Below are 15,000 nucleotides of genomic sequence, written 5' to 3'. Positions count from 1 at the left end.
CGGGGTCACAACCGCATTCAGCCGTTCCTTCGCTCCGGCCTGAATGAGAGAGCGAGCGAGGGAGCGATGGAGAGAAAGAGACTTCCTCAGACAGTAAGGGTCTCTTTATGCGGAGGCCGAGAGGAGCTCCGCCGCCGGTCTGTGTGGACCGCTAACTGCTTGTTGTGGTGCTCATAGCAACACGTCGAATTCAAATTCAAATAGGCCTCCCAAGGTCCCATTGTAATCAACCCAGCCCTCAAGATTTAAAAAATGGTGAGTGTGTTTGGACGGGTGGGTATGGGGGGTGGGTGGGTGGTCTAGTCGCCTGTCTCATCTTAGATTTTAATGGGGACAAATTCCTCTGGGTGTTTCATTAATTTGCCCAAGGTCCCCCACCTGAAACCTCCCATCGGACTGTAAGTGGGCTTGTACGTGTAGTAGTACACTTAAGTATACTTTCACTGACCTCTCTGCTTGAGAATGTGTTTCTCTCAAGGACTGCTCGACCGCCTGTGTTTTCAGTTAAAGGATATAAAATGTCACCTCGCATTCCATGGCAAGACGCAATTCTCAGATGCCAGTCTTGAGTGGAACACTCCAACACGCTAATTCCATGTGGGGATCGACACGGCTTTAAGTGGGTTCTTGCAGAAAAAAAAAACAATGTTTCGCTCACAAGACACGTTTGTAACAAGTGGATGACTCCCTTGTTTCCAAGGATTTTGCTGTGTTTGAGGAAGTCGCCGTGCGATATTCCTGACTGTTTCCCGGAAAGAATGAAGAAATGGTGGGATTTTTTGGGAAGTCACAGCCTCCCGTGCTTTCCCGAGAAGTGTGGAGGCGGGGCCCTTCAGTCCAAGACTCGTCCACCGAAAATAACCTGCATGAGGGAGGGAAGAGACTTCCAGAGTAAAAGTGAGAGAGGGAGAAGGAGAGGGAGGAGGAAAGGATAGCGACCGAAACATCGGAGAAGGGAAACGACAAGAAGAAGAGAAACGGAGTGTCTGCGTTGCAATGGAATTAAAACTGCGCAATTTCAAATCCTCTCTCCGCGGCTCTGCCTGCGTTGGCCAGCGGCTGCAGACCTCAGCCACACGCCGCCTCATGGCTCCTGGACATGCGAACGCGTTCGTCCAGCTTGCGCGGATTTCCGCGCCATACATCGCTGTCCTCCGTTTTGACAAACATTGTGTGGCAGTTTTTTTGTGATCATGTTTGACCTACATGGCAAACGTTTGGAGAAGAGATAGCTGAAACAAGCCACGGTGACGGCCGCATCTTTGCTTCGGTTTCATAACGTATCTGTGCGTGTGAGAAGTGCATCCTCACGCCGTCATTAGGAACATGCGTATCGATTTGGAATGCATAATTAAACCTTCAAACATGACCATGCTCGTGCTGCGTGACTCTCCAGGCGTCCATTCGGGTGGGAAGAGGGGAGTACGTGACATAATCGTCTTTTGGGGATGCAACACTGTACAATTTACCACTGTGGAAAAGGGACACGGCACCTCCCAGCCACTCTCTGGTTTTGGCAGCAGGTAAGCGGGCGGCAAGGGACTTTTTACACTTTTGCATCTGCACCCAACACATCAATAACAGGTACTTTACGCCCCTGGATGCGATCGCTTCCACATGATCTGGAACGTTCTGGTGGATCTTCTCAACCCGATCCATTCTGGTGCGCGCATTGATTAATGTCATTTTTTTGCGTAGTTAATCGCCTTAATTAATTGCTATTGTGAATCTTGCGTCCCTTATCGAAATGTAAGCGCAACATCTTTTCGCCATTCATTTCAACTTAGCTTTCTCAGCGCCAGAGGTTTGGAGAAGGATACATCAGTTGGCGTGCGTGTGTCGTGTGAGTGTTTAATTTGTAGAAACTTGGCCTCCCCAGCAGCTTCTGAGGAAACTGATGAGCTCATACAGTTACTCTCGGTTTACGGGAAATGAGTAGGAGTTGGGGGAGCTGATGCGTTGCCGTTACTAATGGCAGAAGCCCACGCGCTCTCGCTAACTAAATGACGCCTCCGGCAATTAGAGTACATCTAATAAATCCGTCATCTGTAAAAGCTTTCGTTCTGTACTACGACCTAAGATGTGGGGTGTAAACCTGGCGTGTATTTAAATAATTATTTGTGATGTAACAGTGGCCACTGAATGAAGTCTGGGCCTACTAGTAGTAGAGAAGGAGTGTCGCATTTTCTTTCTGAAATGTCATGTGGTGAAGTTGTGGCGGTTCATAGAATTTCCAGGAAGAACGTTTGAATTTTTTCTGTTGTTTTTTCTTCGTCCTCCACCCCTCTCGCTTTCCTCACTGTCACCGCCCCCTTGCGTAGTAGGCGTAATGACCCGTGTCGAACGCAAGAGGGCGCCCCAGCACCACCAATTGATTTTAGTCAGCTCCCCAGTGCAAGCATTGTAAAATAATGAAATTGGATGAAGTGATTCTTTGGACATGCACCATTAGGAACCATCCATTCTGTGCATTTTATAATACTAATGCTATAGACATAATTGCTATTTGATTGTGTAAGGACAGGGTCATATCAGAGGAATTGTAGGCTATTTTTCTTTTTTCTTTTTTTTTTACAGTGAATGTCAGTACAAGTCACTTTGATCAATCTTTGCAGCAGTTTGAGCTCAGTGATCACGAGTGGCGGATCATCGACTGCCAAGTGAGAGACATGAGACCTTGGTCTTCACATCTCTCTTGGATACAGACACGGACACCCCCCTCCACACACACACACACACACACACACACACACATACACACAAAGTAAACTTAGAGACAATTATACCTGAAAGGATCATCTCCTCCCACACAGTACAATTCAATCCTTTCACTAGAAAACAATCAGTCCTTGGTTGTGCTTGCACGCAGTTGTGATATACATACTCCTCTGCACTGTGTTTAATGATGTCTACATTTAAATGCTTGTGTTGACCTGCTGTGACAGTTAAACTGTTTTGGTGTGATAAACTCTTCTGACAAATGGACGTGACGTGTTTTGGTAATGTATTTTGTGTTGGGGAAATAGCCTCTCCTATACTCTGCATAGAGAACATTAAGGCTACATATACCTGTTGTGTTTGTGTAGTACCGTAATTTCCGACTATTAGCCACGGCTTATACAGGGGGGCAGTTAATATGGTTTTGTGTTTTTTAACTTGCATAAAACACTGTCCTGTGGCTTATACACAATGCGGCTTACATGCGGGAAATTGCTGTGGTGTGAAGCGAAGACAAAACAGACATGCTGTGATCATGTGTCTGCAATAACGTAAAGCCCAAGAGATACAGGACTTCATTCCCAATCCCAAATATTCCTCTCTCTCTCCAGTGTGTATCTGAGGGAAATAGGCTATGCAAACACACACAAGAGGGCATAGTTATGTAGTAAATATTATTGTAGCCTACATGGACGTTAGTGTGAAGGTGCTGTATATAAATGAAGAGCTCTTTTCCAAAACGCTATAAATCCATTTTTGAAAACAGCTGAAATTACTTGGAAAACAAAATAATAATAATTAAAATAAAATGACTAATGAAAATGCATCGAAATGGCGGAGAGTGTGTTTGAACAAGACCTCCCCAAATGATGGTTATGCCACAGATTTGGGAGGAAACAGAAGCTGTGGTCCTTGATGCTAATCACACACACACACACACACACACACACACACACACAGTAGAATGATAGATAGAATGGCAATTAAACCTTTACTGTGTGTAACGGTAGCTTAATTCCAGTAAAACATCCTGGAATAGATTGATAGAAGAGGAGTGATAGATAGTGTGAGTGTGAGAGAGAGAGAGTGAGAGGTGGTGTGAGAGAGAAAGAGAGAGAGAGTGAGATGGTGAGAGAGAGAGAGAGAGATGGTGTGAGAGAGAGTGAGATGGTGTGAGAGTGAGGAAGAGTGAGAGATGGCGTGAGAGAGATGGCATAAGAGTGAGATATGGCATGAGAGTGAGAAAGGGAAGAGAGATGGTTAGAGAGAGAAAGAGTGAGATGGTGTGAGAGTGAGGATGAGTGAAAGATGGCATGAGAGTGAAGAAGAGGGAGAGATGGAGGGAGGAGGGGGTAGAAAGAAGAGACGGACGTCAGAGGTAGTGAGAAGTGCTACGCTACAGGGGTCAAAGGTCAAGTCTAACTTCACAGATAAAAATTACACGTTTGTATAATAACTACAATTATTATACAATTACTGTAAAAAGGTTTGGGTATATTGAGTATGATACTGATTGATACTGTGTTACAATGAATGAACCAAAAGGAATGTCTGAAAGTTCCCAGAAAGTGTAAGGCCCAAGGCCAACGATACAAAAGCTCTGACAGTGCAAAAGCGAATGCCCTTGTGACGTCCCCATGGTAACAATGGACCCTTCTCTCAAGCCTATTGGCTGGCGTGGTCCTGGTGGGTGGGGAACGGCCAGTGATGTGCATCAATTGATATGGGTGTTTTATGTCATTTAATCTTAAACTTCACTCAACTGAGTGAGAGTGAGTTACAGACAGAGGAAGAGAGAAAGAGAGAGAGAGAGGAGATAAAGAGTCTTCTGTGAATATACACATAAACTGAAACATCCGGGGTTATTCCGTGTCAAATCACACAGAATCCAGGAAAATGGTGGCTGCACGCTCTCAGGTTTTGCTCAGCGTTTGTCTGCATTATGTTTAGGTCCCAAAACTTACTCCTGTATATATATTTTTTTTTTTTCATTCCAATGTTTTTTTTTTTTTCACCTTTGATTTTTCATGAAGTCTCGTGTCATCATGGAGGCCACATGAAGGCTTTGGAAGACAAACATGTTCTCAATGGCATCAAGCCATATTGTCTGTAATACTTCATTAATGTTCAGCCATTATTTAAGGTTCTCAACAAATTCCCATGAATATATTGAGGATAAAACGAGGTGTGATTGCTTTCCTTGTATACTGTATACTGTATGTATATGTATATATATATACTGTACATATATGAATGCCACCATTTTTATATATATATTTAAAATCTAAGGCCTTGTAGAGAATGAATGAGCTGCATGCCATAAACTTTTATCAGTTCATTGCAAACTGAGAACATTGATATTCCTCCCTACAAAATATGGGCTGCCTATGAAAACCAGTTTCCATCATATGACTGCCCGAACATTGCCTCCCAGGTTTATTTATTTATTTTAAAGACTGAAATTGAAGTAATTGCAGGGGCTGAAAATAAAATGAAAATGTTTGAACATAAATATTTTACAGGCCTCAGTTTTGATATCCAGTCACAATGTAGAGATATAATGTTTTGAACAAAATCTGAGATGGTTCAGTAACAACCTGTCTGATAAGGCACAGAATGACCCACAATTGAAAGGCAAAACAGTGTGTTATTGAGGTTGTTTTAGATAATTGGACATGTTGTCTGAGCTTTGAGTGAAAATAAACTTTAGAATGAAATTGAATGTTTTGAGTGAAAATAAACTTGTTTTGTCTATGGGTTATGCCTATAGTACTTGCTTATTTTTGCAAACCAATTTTTATTGAATTTAAGCAAAGGGAGACATACACAACATGAATCTAAATGACAGCAATCACAAAGTGCATATCAACTTAAGAATTAATTCAAATCTATCCTCGGTAATGTTGGTGGACTTGTAAACCCTGAACAACCTGCAAATCCAGCTTAGCCCATCCGTTGGGCTTGGCTGTTGAGACCAGTGATGGCAAAAAAATGCAGTTTCAGTTTTGATGTTGTTTTTTACAGATCTGTTTTTTTTTTTTTTTCTCGCTGTCAGTGGACCTAGAAAGACTCCCACACTTTGTTTGGGTTGCTTGTAATTGTAGACTGCTTTTATTGTAAGCAAGAGTGCATTTGTTGCTTCAGACCTTCGTCGGGTGTTAAGCTTGGAGATGTGCTCTCCACTAGGTGGCAACAAGCTACCAACATTTGGGGAGAGGAGGTGCTTTTCCCTTTATACCCTTTAAGCCTACGTAGTTGCTCAAGTGCTTTAGTGCTAAGGGGTGGCCAGTGTGAAATCTGCCAAAACAAAAGTCATGTTCCTGCTGCACAATACAACAAGGTCACATCATGTAGTACAGTAGGCTACTGGGAATGCTGGCTGGGCACGGGGTGTCAGTGTCAGAGATGCTGTTTTCTGTCACAAGCCTGTGTACTACATAGTGCTGCTTTAAAGGAGAAATCCACCGATTATTCACACAATTCTCTATTTCATGAGGTCCCGAGTACTGTGGGTACAAAACAACTGAGAACAGTCGGTTTTACCCAGCTGGCATTGCTGGAGCCAACAGCTGAAGTCACAAGGCAGCTACAGTACAGCATTATGGTCAGAGGGCATGTTCATGAGCTCCCATGTTCACACCCCCGAGGGGTAGCTCAGATTTTTTTTCCTCAACATGTTGTCGTTATTCTACTTAAAATAACAGCTTTTTAGATTCATTTTAATGCCAAGAGCATGCCCCCTTTTTTTCGGTTAGACAAATTGGGCACACCTTAACACTAAGTAGATAACATGTGCATTGCAAATAGATTTTTTTTAAAAAGCCCTATATTGTGTTATTTTAAATATTGTAGCCTTGAGAAGATTGTGGTTTGTGGGATCATCAAGGCCTTAACTTTAAAGGGGGTCATAGGTGTACAATAGGCCTTGTAGGTGTAGGCCTTGACGTGATGGAGCATTAAGCTGATCACATTTGAGACTCTGAGATAAATATAATTTATGTTTTTCTTGTTAACTATGTTTGTGATGTGACATCATCATATTTGTGTTTTAGTGTCAATGCAGCACTATGTAACAATTTGATACTTCTGAGGTAATGCCTTTTTTTCTGAGCAACTAGTGTTGTTATTGTCATCCTCAAATCCGTGGTCAGGTGAAGGATAAATAGACACCTGTACTATCCCCACCAACCATCCAGGACATGAACGTTGTAGTTCTGTATCCTGGACTAGAACACTCAACAAAAAAATGACACGAAACATCGATATTTAGCTGACTTAGCTGATACTTAGCTGAGGGCACCAATTAGCATATTAGCTCACCAAGAAGGCTCTGGGTCGGTGTTTGTAAGGTTTTTCATGCCTTTGACTGTTCGCTCTAAATTGTTGCATAGTGTTGCTTTAAAGGGATAGTTCGGATTTTAAGACACGAAGTTGTATGGGTTCCCTGTCAGCAACGTAGTGCATCAGCACTGACTTACCCCTGACAGCGTCCTGTGAGCCGAGATCCAGCCGGTTTTTGATCGTTTTTGATGCCGGACTATTTTCTTCAGCAAGTTTCTGGGGTCACGAAAGTAAAGTGTTTTTCTTCTCAAAACCATATGCGTTCAACAGAGTGATATATTTGCACCACAAAAACGTTGTCCAGCTGTCAGTAGCGCGCAGTGATAGGAATCGCGAAAAATAATTAAGTGATAACGAGGTTTGAATTTTTCCTGGACAACGTTTTTGTGATGCAAATATATCACTCTGTTGAACGCATATGGTTTTGAGAAGAAAAACACTTTACTTTCGTGACCCCAGAAACTTGCCGGACTACTTTCTTCAGCATCAAAAACGATCTAAAACCGGCTGGATCTCGGCTCACAGGACGCTGTCGGGGGTAAGTCAGTGCTGATGCACTACGTTGCTGACAGGGAACCCATACAACTTCGTGTCTTATAATCCGAACTATCCCTTTAAGCCTTTACATGGCATTGTTGATGCTAACGTATTGCTCCAGTAAGAGCATACAGGGCTGTGCAGGGTTGTATTTGTAACACGTGCTACAAAAACACAGCGGATTATTTACTCAGCACCAGTAACTCCATATCTACAATGTTTTCTGTTGTTTTACATCTTTTTATTTTTCAATCGATCGCAGAAGCGTTAACTTACAAATGTGTGTTAAAAGTTTCAATGAATCTCATGAACATTTTTTTTTTTTTTTTTATGAACAAGTGCTCTATGTCCACATCACACCACCTTCCTCCTCACACGCCCGCCCCCACTCACACCATGCATGAGTATTGAGTATACAGTTATCTCTATGTTCATGCATGCATATACACACAGCTGCACCCACACACACACCTATACCACTCTCACCATGTTTTCAGTGAGTGTAGCCTACATGTGAGGTGTTTGTGGACACACCAATAGACCTCTGAAGGTTGCCTACAAAAAAGCCACCATCTTTGCCCAAATAAGGAGATCCGGTATCTTGAGATTTTTTCTATGGGAAAATAACATGGGGATTTTCAATTATCGCACCTGTTAAACTCTGGCGGGGATGATGACATTGGAAATGCAGACGTTTTTCACTACAGTTTTGTCCACTGCCGTCTAGTGGATACTGTGATCGGTAGGTGAAGACGGCACACTTTGATCTTTGCTACCCCAGAGCTAACTTACCATGCAACTTGCCATAGGCAGTTAGCTTCAATTAACTCCTGGATCTCCTTATATGGGCAAAGATGGCAGCTTTGGATCCTTTTTGTAGGTGAACTTCAGAGGTCTATGCTAGAGATGTTGTGGATTGTGCTTCCAAGCTGTCAACCTCTGACGCACCAGTGCTGTGAACAACAGCAAGTAGACATACTGTACAACCCTGGCATGTTGCGCAAGCTTAAGGCATGTTGTTCCAGTGAGAAGGTATGAAGCAGGCACTGATTGTGCTTTATCATCCAAAGTTTAAGAGCCGTTTCCCTGCATTTTCTCCTGTTATTGTCCTGCCAAGCTTGAGTGCTTGAGTGTTGTGATTAGCGTGTTGGAAGATTATGCTGAATTTAGCCAAATGTGTATCACTTCTATCTATTTGCCTTAGGGGGGCGCTCTCTGCTCATCGTGTGTCTGTCTGTATAGGCGACCATGTTCGCCTGTATATAAGCTGCAAGAAAGAACTAGTCTATCAGAGCAAATTCCTTGCTGCACGTGTAAACAGCCCTCAGGGTGCAATCGTCTCTAAGGTTGTTCGGGAGACGCCACACGCACACACACACACACACACACACACACACACACACACACACACACACACACACACACACACACACACACACACACACACACACTGATTTGCTCACCCTGGCTCCTTGTTGTGCTTTTGTAGGGACGTGCGAGCGAGCCTGAATGCTGATGAACGAGCTGGGCAGTCCCAACACCGCCGGCGAGGGTCAGGGAGTTTGTCTGAGGATCACCACAGCCAATCATGACAGAGTTTGCCTCTGAGTGGCAGACCCAATGGCCAATTGGCTTTTTACCATGGGGTAAGTCTGGACTGCTGTGTGCCACACAACTCATTCAAGGTCACTCCCCCCACACCATGAAAAGGACCAGAGTGCTGTCCCCTGCGCTGCAGTGACACAACAGATGATGTCTTTGTCAGGGCTTTGCCACCAATGTCATCAGGCTCTTACCTTATGTCATCAGAAGCGTACCTATGTTCCCTGGGTCCTATGTTCCCCGGGTCCTATGTTCCCCGCTTTGTATGGGACCAGGGAACATAGAACCCTTTTTTGCTTACATTTTGAAAAGGGTTCTATGTTCCCCGCTTTTTCAAAAAAAGGGTCCTATGTTCCCTGGTATGTATTGTGACCGGGGAACATAGGACCCTTTTTTGGAAAAACTAGGGAACATAGGACCCGGGGAACATAGGGATGACCCCTTGTCAATGTTTCTCCTCAGTCCTTGGTTCTCTGGCTCGTTCCCACTGATCTAGATAAAGAATGATGGGTGCAGCAACAATGGGATAGTCTATCCAGCGTTCTTTATAGATCAGTGGGAACGAGCCTGGAGGACAGAGGATCGAGGAGAGACGTTGAGAAGAGGCTAATGTCACTATCTAAGCATATTAGCATAAGATGCTCCTACGTCAAAGTATTGGAATAGCACATTGTACCCATCTATGTGTATCCACATGTGTTCATGTACTTTTCTGCTTTTTGTGCACTTCTGGTTAGACGGTAACTGCAATTTATTGTCTCTGCACAATGAATCACGTTTCCTTACAGTTTCTGCCCTCCTTTCCTCCCTCTCTCTCTCTCTCTCTCTCTCTCTCTCTCTCTCTCTCTCTCTCTCTCTCTCTCCCTCCCTCCCTCTCTCCTCTGGGACCTCCAGACGTCCCTGTGCCCTGTGCCTGTTCCTCCACCTCTCCCCCCGGCAGCTCTCTGCTCCTCCCCAGGCGGAGGCCACCACGCTGGGCAGGTAAGCTGATATCCGCCCCTCTCACCTCCTCCACCACCGCCACCACCACCAAGTCTCCCTCAACCACCCCTTGAAAATCTGAGGAGAAATAATGATATAAGATCATTAGACATGATGTAATATGAAATCTTATCAATTAATATAAATATACTTATACGAAGTTAATATAAGCATGTTCTCATGCATGTTAATCGTTAATAGCAGTCAAGCAATAGATGGTGCCTACCGCTCTGGCCGCTGAGCAGGGAAGGGGTTGTGGGGCACGAGAGTCCTGGTGTTGGAGCCGGCTCTAGTGTGCATACCTGCCAGCTCACCTGTGTGTGTGTGTGTGTGTGTGTTGGAGCCTGTTCTAGTGCTGCAAACCTACAGGAGAGTCCTGGTCTCTGTGCTCCTCTGAGCGCGTGTGTGTGTGTGTGGGTGTGTGTGTGTTGGAGCCCGCTCTAGTGCTGCAAACCTACAGGAGAGTCCTGGTCTCTGTGCACCTGTGAGTGTGTGTATGTATGTATGTGTGTGTGTGTTGTGTGTGTGTGTTGTGCGTTTTGGAGCCGGCTCTATTGCTGCATACCTGCCAGGTCACTGTGCTCCTCTGAGTGACCAAGGCTTCGCTCACAGCAGGCTAAATATTTACACTTTACAAGCAGTGTGTGTGTGTGTGTGTGTGTGTGTGTGTGTTGGGGGCGGAAAAATACTCACGTGCTGCTGTGCTGCTGTCCCTGTCCCCAGCCCCCGGACGGCAACCAAGGGGGGTCAAAAAGCACAAATCAGTGGTGTTTGCCATTGCTGGGCTCTCTTACAACAGGAGGGTTTTAAAGGTGTCTCATCGGTCATGTGTCTGGACAAAGGGCTGCAGAGAGATGGCTGATGGACGAGATGTGTGACGCCCGTAGACACTGCTGACACGCCAGGACTACGAGCTTCTTGTTTTAGGCATCGTGTTTGGTGCTGGACATGTGGCATTTGTTGCACAGCTACACGGGTCTGGCTGTATGTTTAAAAGTGTGTGTGTGTGTGTGTGTGTGTGTGTGTGTGTGTGTGTGTGTGTGTGTGTGTGTGTGTGTGTGTGTGTGTGTGTGTGTGTGTGTGTGTGTGTGTGTGTGTGTGTGTGTGTGTGTGTGTGTGTGTGTGTGTGTGGAGAGTCTGTGCAGAGGCTGCTGCTGTGGATAATGTGGGGTTTCAGAGGAGATTAGAAAATAAACAGATGAGGAGGTCTCGTCTAGATGGGCTTCAATGATCCATTCAGTGTGTGTGTGTGTGCAGCAGTGGGTATTGTTGCTTGTGTCTGGCACGGCTGGTTAATGTCTGTCTGTCTGTGTGTGTGTGTGGAAAGATTTAAGTTCAACATTTGTTTGCGCTTGTGTCTACATGGATCAATATATATATATGTGTGTGTGTGTGTGTGTGTTCTGTTATGCCTGTGCTTGTGAAAGAGCCCCTTCCTGGCTTAAATGCGGTGATGATGGGTAATAATGAGGCCCCACAGAAGCATTTACTGCCCGCTGCTTCCTGAGTGCAAATGATTGGTCAGATACTTCCTGCCTGCGTGTGATTGGATGAGTCTGGCCCACTCTGTTGTGGTGTGCTGTGAGTGGCCTCGACCATGGAGCCGACCGCTATCTCCTCTGGGCAGAGTGTGTGTGTGTGTGTGTGTGTGTGTGCATGCACGCACGTGCACGCATGCGAGTGTATGTGTGTCTGCGTATGTGTGTGTGTGTGTGTGCGCCTGCGTGCCTGTGCGTGTGTGTATGTGTGTGTGTGTGCGCGCGCCTGCGTGCCTGTGCGTGTGTGTGTGTGTGTGTGTGTGCGCGTGCCTGCGTGCCTGTGCGTGTGTGTGTGTGTGCGCGCCTGCGTGCATGTGCGTGTGTGTGTGTGTGTCAGACTGCCGGTGGCTGTGCTATGCTGCAGAAGAGAAGAGAAGAGAGGGGCTGCACTCAGTGGCTCTGTACGCTCTCTCCGAGCTCCTCGAAAAGTTTGTTAAAAACGGTCTTTTGTCTCCCACCTGACAAGTTGATGTGCATGTCCATGTACTTGTAGCCCGTCTTTAAAATGCATCTTTTAAAAGGCTGTGAGGCTAACCCACTAACATCACTAAAAGGCTGTGAGGCTCCTAACCCCTCTCTCCTAACACACCTCTCCCAGTCCTCACGTCTTGTTGGATTTCATGACGAACATTTCCTTCATTCTTTCTTCATTGTGTTCAATATCTGTCACTTCTTTCTTTCCTTCTTTCTTTCTTTCTTTCTTTCTTTCTCACTTGCTAACTCTGTCTCTCTTGCTCTCTCTCTCTCTCTCTCCTGAATTCCCTTTCTGCCTCTTTTCTCCACCTCTCGTTCTACAGTATCTATCCCTCCCTCTCTCCCTTTCTCTCTCTCTCTCTCTTTCTCACAGGCGCTCTGTTTCCATATAGGGTATGTGGGGTGGATGACATCATGTCACACAAAGGTGCTTTATGTAGTGTGTGTGTGTGTGTGTGTGTGAGAGAGAGTGTGTGAGAGAGTGTGTGTGTGTGTGTGTGTGTGTGTGCACTTTATGTAGTGTGGGTTTGGACACAGGCCAGATTACTAGAGTGAGGGCGGAGAGAGAGAATATGAGAGGAAGAGAGAGAGGAGAGAAAGAGTGAAGAGAGAGAGAGAAAGAGAATGAAGATAGAGGGAGAGAGAGAGCTTGCCACAAACATGCAAGAGGAAAGTAGGAGAGATAGTGTGTGTGTGTGTGTGTGTGTGTGTGTGTGTGTGTGTGTGCCCTGGATATGCAGTGCTACTTCAGTGTAGAGCCCTTCTCCCTCTCACTCTGTCTCTTTCTCTCTCTCTCTCACACACACACACACACACACACCCCAACCCCAGTGTCCAATGCTTCCGCTGGGCCTCAGAGTGTGATGGGTGGTTGTGTGGTGTGGTGTCTGTGGGCTTCATCCGGTGGCCATTGTTCCAGCACTGATACAGATCAACAGTGACCTCCACATCCAGAGAGAGAGATGGAGGGAGGGAGGGAGGGGGGGAGAGAGAGATGGAGGGAGAGAGAGAGAGAGAGAGAGAGAGAGAGAGATGGGGTGGGGAGAGAGAGAGAGAGAGAGAGAGATGGGGTGGAGAGAGAGAGAAGAAAGCATATACAGAGAGAGAGAGGAAAGAAAAGGGAAGCTCTGGTGCTATTAAACTGTCCTGCAACAAAGTACACACACATACACACACACACACACACACACACACACACACACAAACACAGCCGATTTGTGAGTGTTCTACTCTATTTCTAACTGTTCTAACAAGTTTTGTTTAAAGATCTCTTCAGCACAAAACCTCCTGTATCCCCGAGGCTGCTCCAGTGTGTGTGTGTGTGTGTGTGTGTGTGTGTGTGTGTGTGTGTGTGTGTGTGTGTGTGTGTGTGAGAGAACCCCTCCAGACAGCTCGTATATCTAGAGGAGTGGGTGATAAGAGCTCGTCCTGTGTCCTCTGAGCCTCCTGCTCTCTCCACCACCACTCACCACTTCCTCTCCTCCACCCGCCCAGGAACGAGGGATAGAGAGAGACACGGGAGGAGGGATGAAGAGAGGCAGGAGAAACAAGACTAGGGTGGATGAGTGCTTGTGCTTCAGTCTTGAGTGTGTGTGTGTGTGTGTGTGTGTGTGTGTGTGTGTGTGTCTGTCTGTCTGTCTGTCTGTCTTCTGTCTCGGAGTGGTTGGGTGTCTTTGAAAGTTCAATGCTGTTTGTTTGTATGTATGTGCATGTCAGAGTTTGTTTGTATGTGTGTGTTTGTGTGTGTGCGTGTGTGACTGGCAGCGATATGTATTTGTGTTTCTGAATGTCAGTGACTGGCAGTGTTTATGTCTCTTTATATAGATGTGTGTGTGTGTGTGTGTGTGTGTGTGTGTGTGTCTGGTAAATGCTGTGTGTCTGGCCTGAGGCAGTAAAGTGTGGGTCTGCTGGCTGGGTGATCTGTCACCGCAACAGCCTCGTCAATCACCCGCTATCAGCCCCCAGACTACACACTGTCTGTCCAGAGTCACCTTCACACACACACACGCGCGCGCGCACACGCACACACACGCACACACTGACCAACAAACAAACACACGCCGCACACACACACACACACACACACACACACACACACACACACACACACACACACACACATCCACATCCACACACACACTGACCAACAGATAAACACACACCGCTCACACTAACACACACACACACACACACACACAGATAGCATAATAGCTATCCAGACTGGGCGAAGGTCTCTCCAGCATGTTACCTGGGCTACATAAGGAGCATAGATGAGGAGAGTGAAGGAGAGAAGAGAGAGAGAGAGAGAGAGAGAGAGAGAGAGAGATAGAGACATGGAATTGGGATGAAGAGAATAAAGAAAGAGAGTGAGGAGAGGTAGAGGGGATCGGGACGGAACAAATACGAAGAAGAGGATGTGGGGATGAATAGGTCCCCATAAAAGGCTATTTTGGAATGTGCTATTAAGGCAAAACCGGATATCATAGAAAGGCCACTGTAGAATAGTTTGCTAGATTACAGTTAGATTTCATTGTTGCCATACCCAAATCCTGTGTTTGGTTCTGCACTTGTTACTTGCTAGATAGTGTTGGATCACAAGTTATTTAAGCATGGAACGTGTCACGTCACGTGTTGGCAAAATGAGATGTTTTTTTTTTGTTTATATTTGTTTTTGTTTATTTTGTTTATATTTTGTTTATATTTAGCAATTGATGAATGTAGTGATTAAATCAGTTACATTGTTTCCGGTTGGAATATCCTGACTGCAGACCTACGGGATGCCAAGCCAGTGATGTGCTGTGGTGAGGAA

At 45.5% G+C, this 15,000-nt stretch overlaps 1 protein-coding gene across 4 annotated transcripts in view; it reads left to right on the top strand.

Moving 5' to 3' along the window:
* The first annotated feature begins 841 nt into the window (after positions 1-841).
* kdm6ba (lysine (K)-specific demethylase 6B, a) overlaps positions 842-15,000 on the top strand; it is a 109,484-nt gene continuing 95,325 nt past the window's right edge. For all 4 annotated transcript variants that reach the window (XM_062515706.1, XM_062515705.1, XM_062515704.1 and 1 more), the window contains exons 1-3: positions 842-1,523; positions 9,086-9,242; positions 10,093-10,179. The gene's annotated coding sequence lies outside the window, so the exon portion shown is untranslated. The remainder of the gene's footprint in view (positions 1,524-9,085; positions 9,243-10,092; positions 10,180-15,000) is intronic.

Source organism: Sardina pilchardus, chromosome 16 (assembly GCF_963854185.1).
Source record: "Sardina pilchardus chromosome 16, fSarPil1.1, whole genome shotgun sequence".
Taxonomy (NCBI): domain Eukaryota; kingdom Metazoa; phylum Chordata; class Actinopteri; order Clupeiformes; family Clupeidae; genus Sardina; species Sardina pilchardus.
Note: the sequence above shows the minus strand (reverse complement) of the source record. Positions and strands in the feature narration are given on the sequence as shown.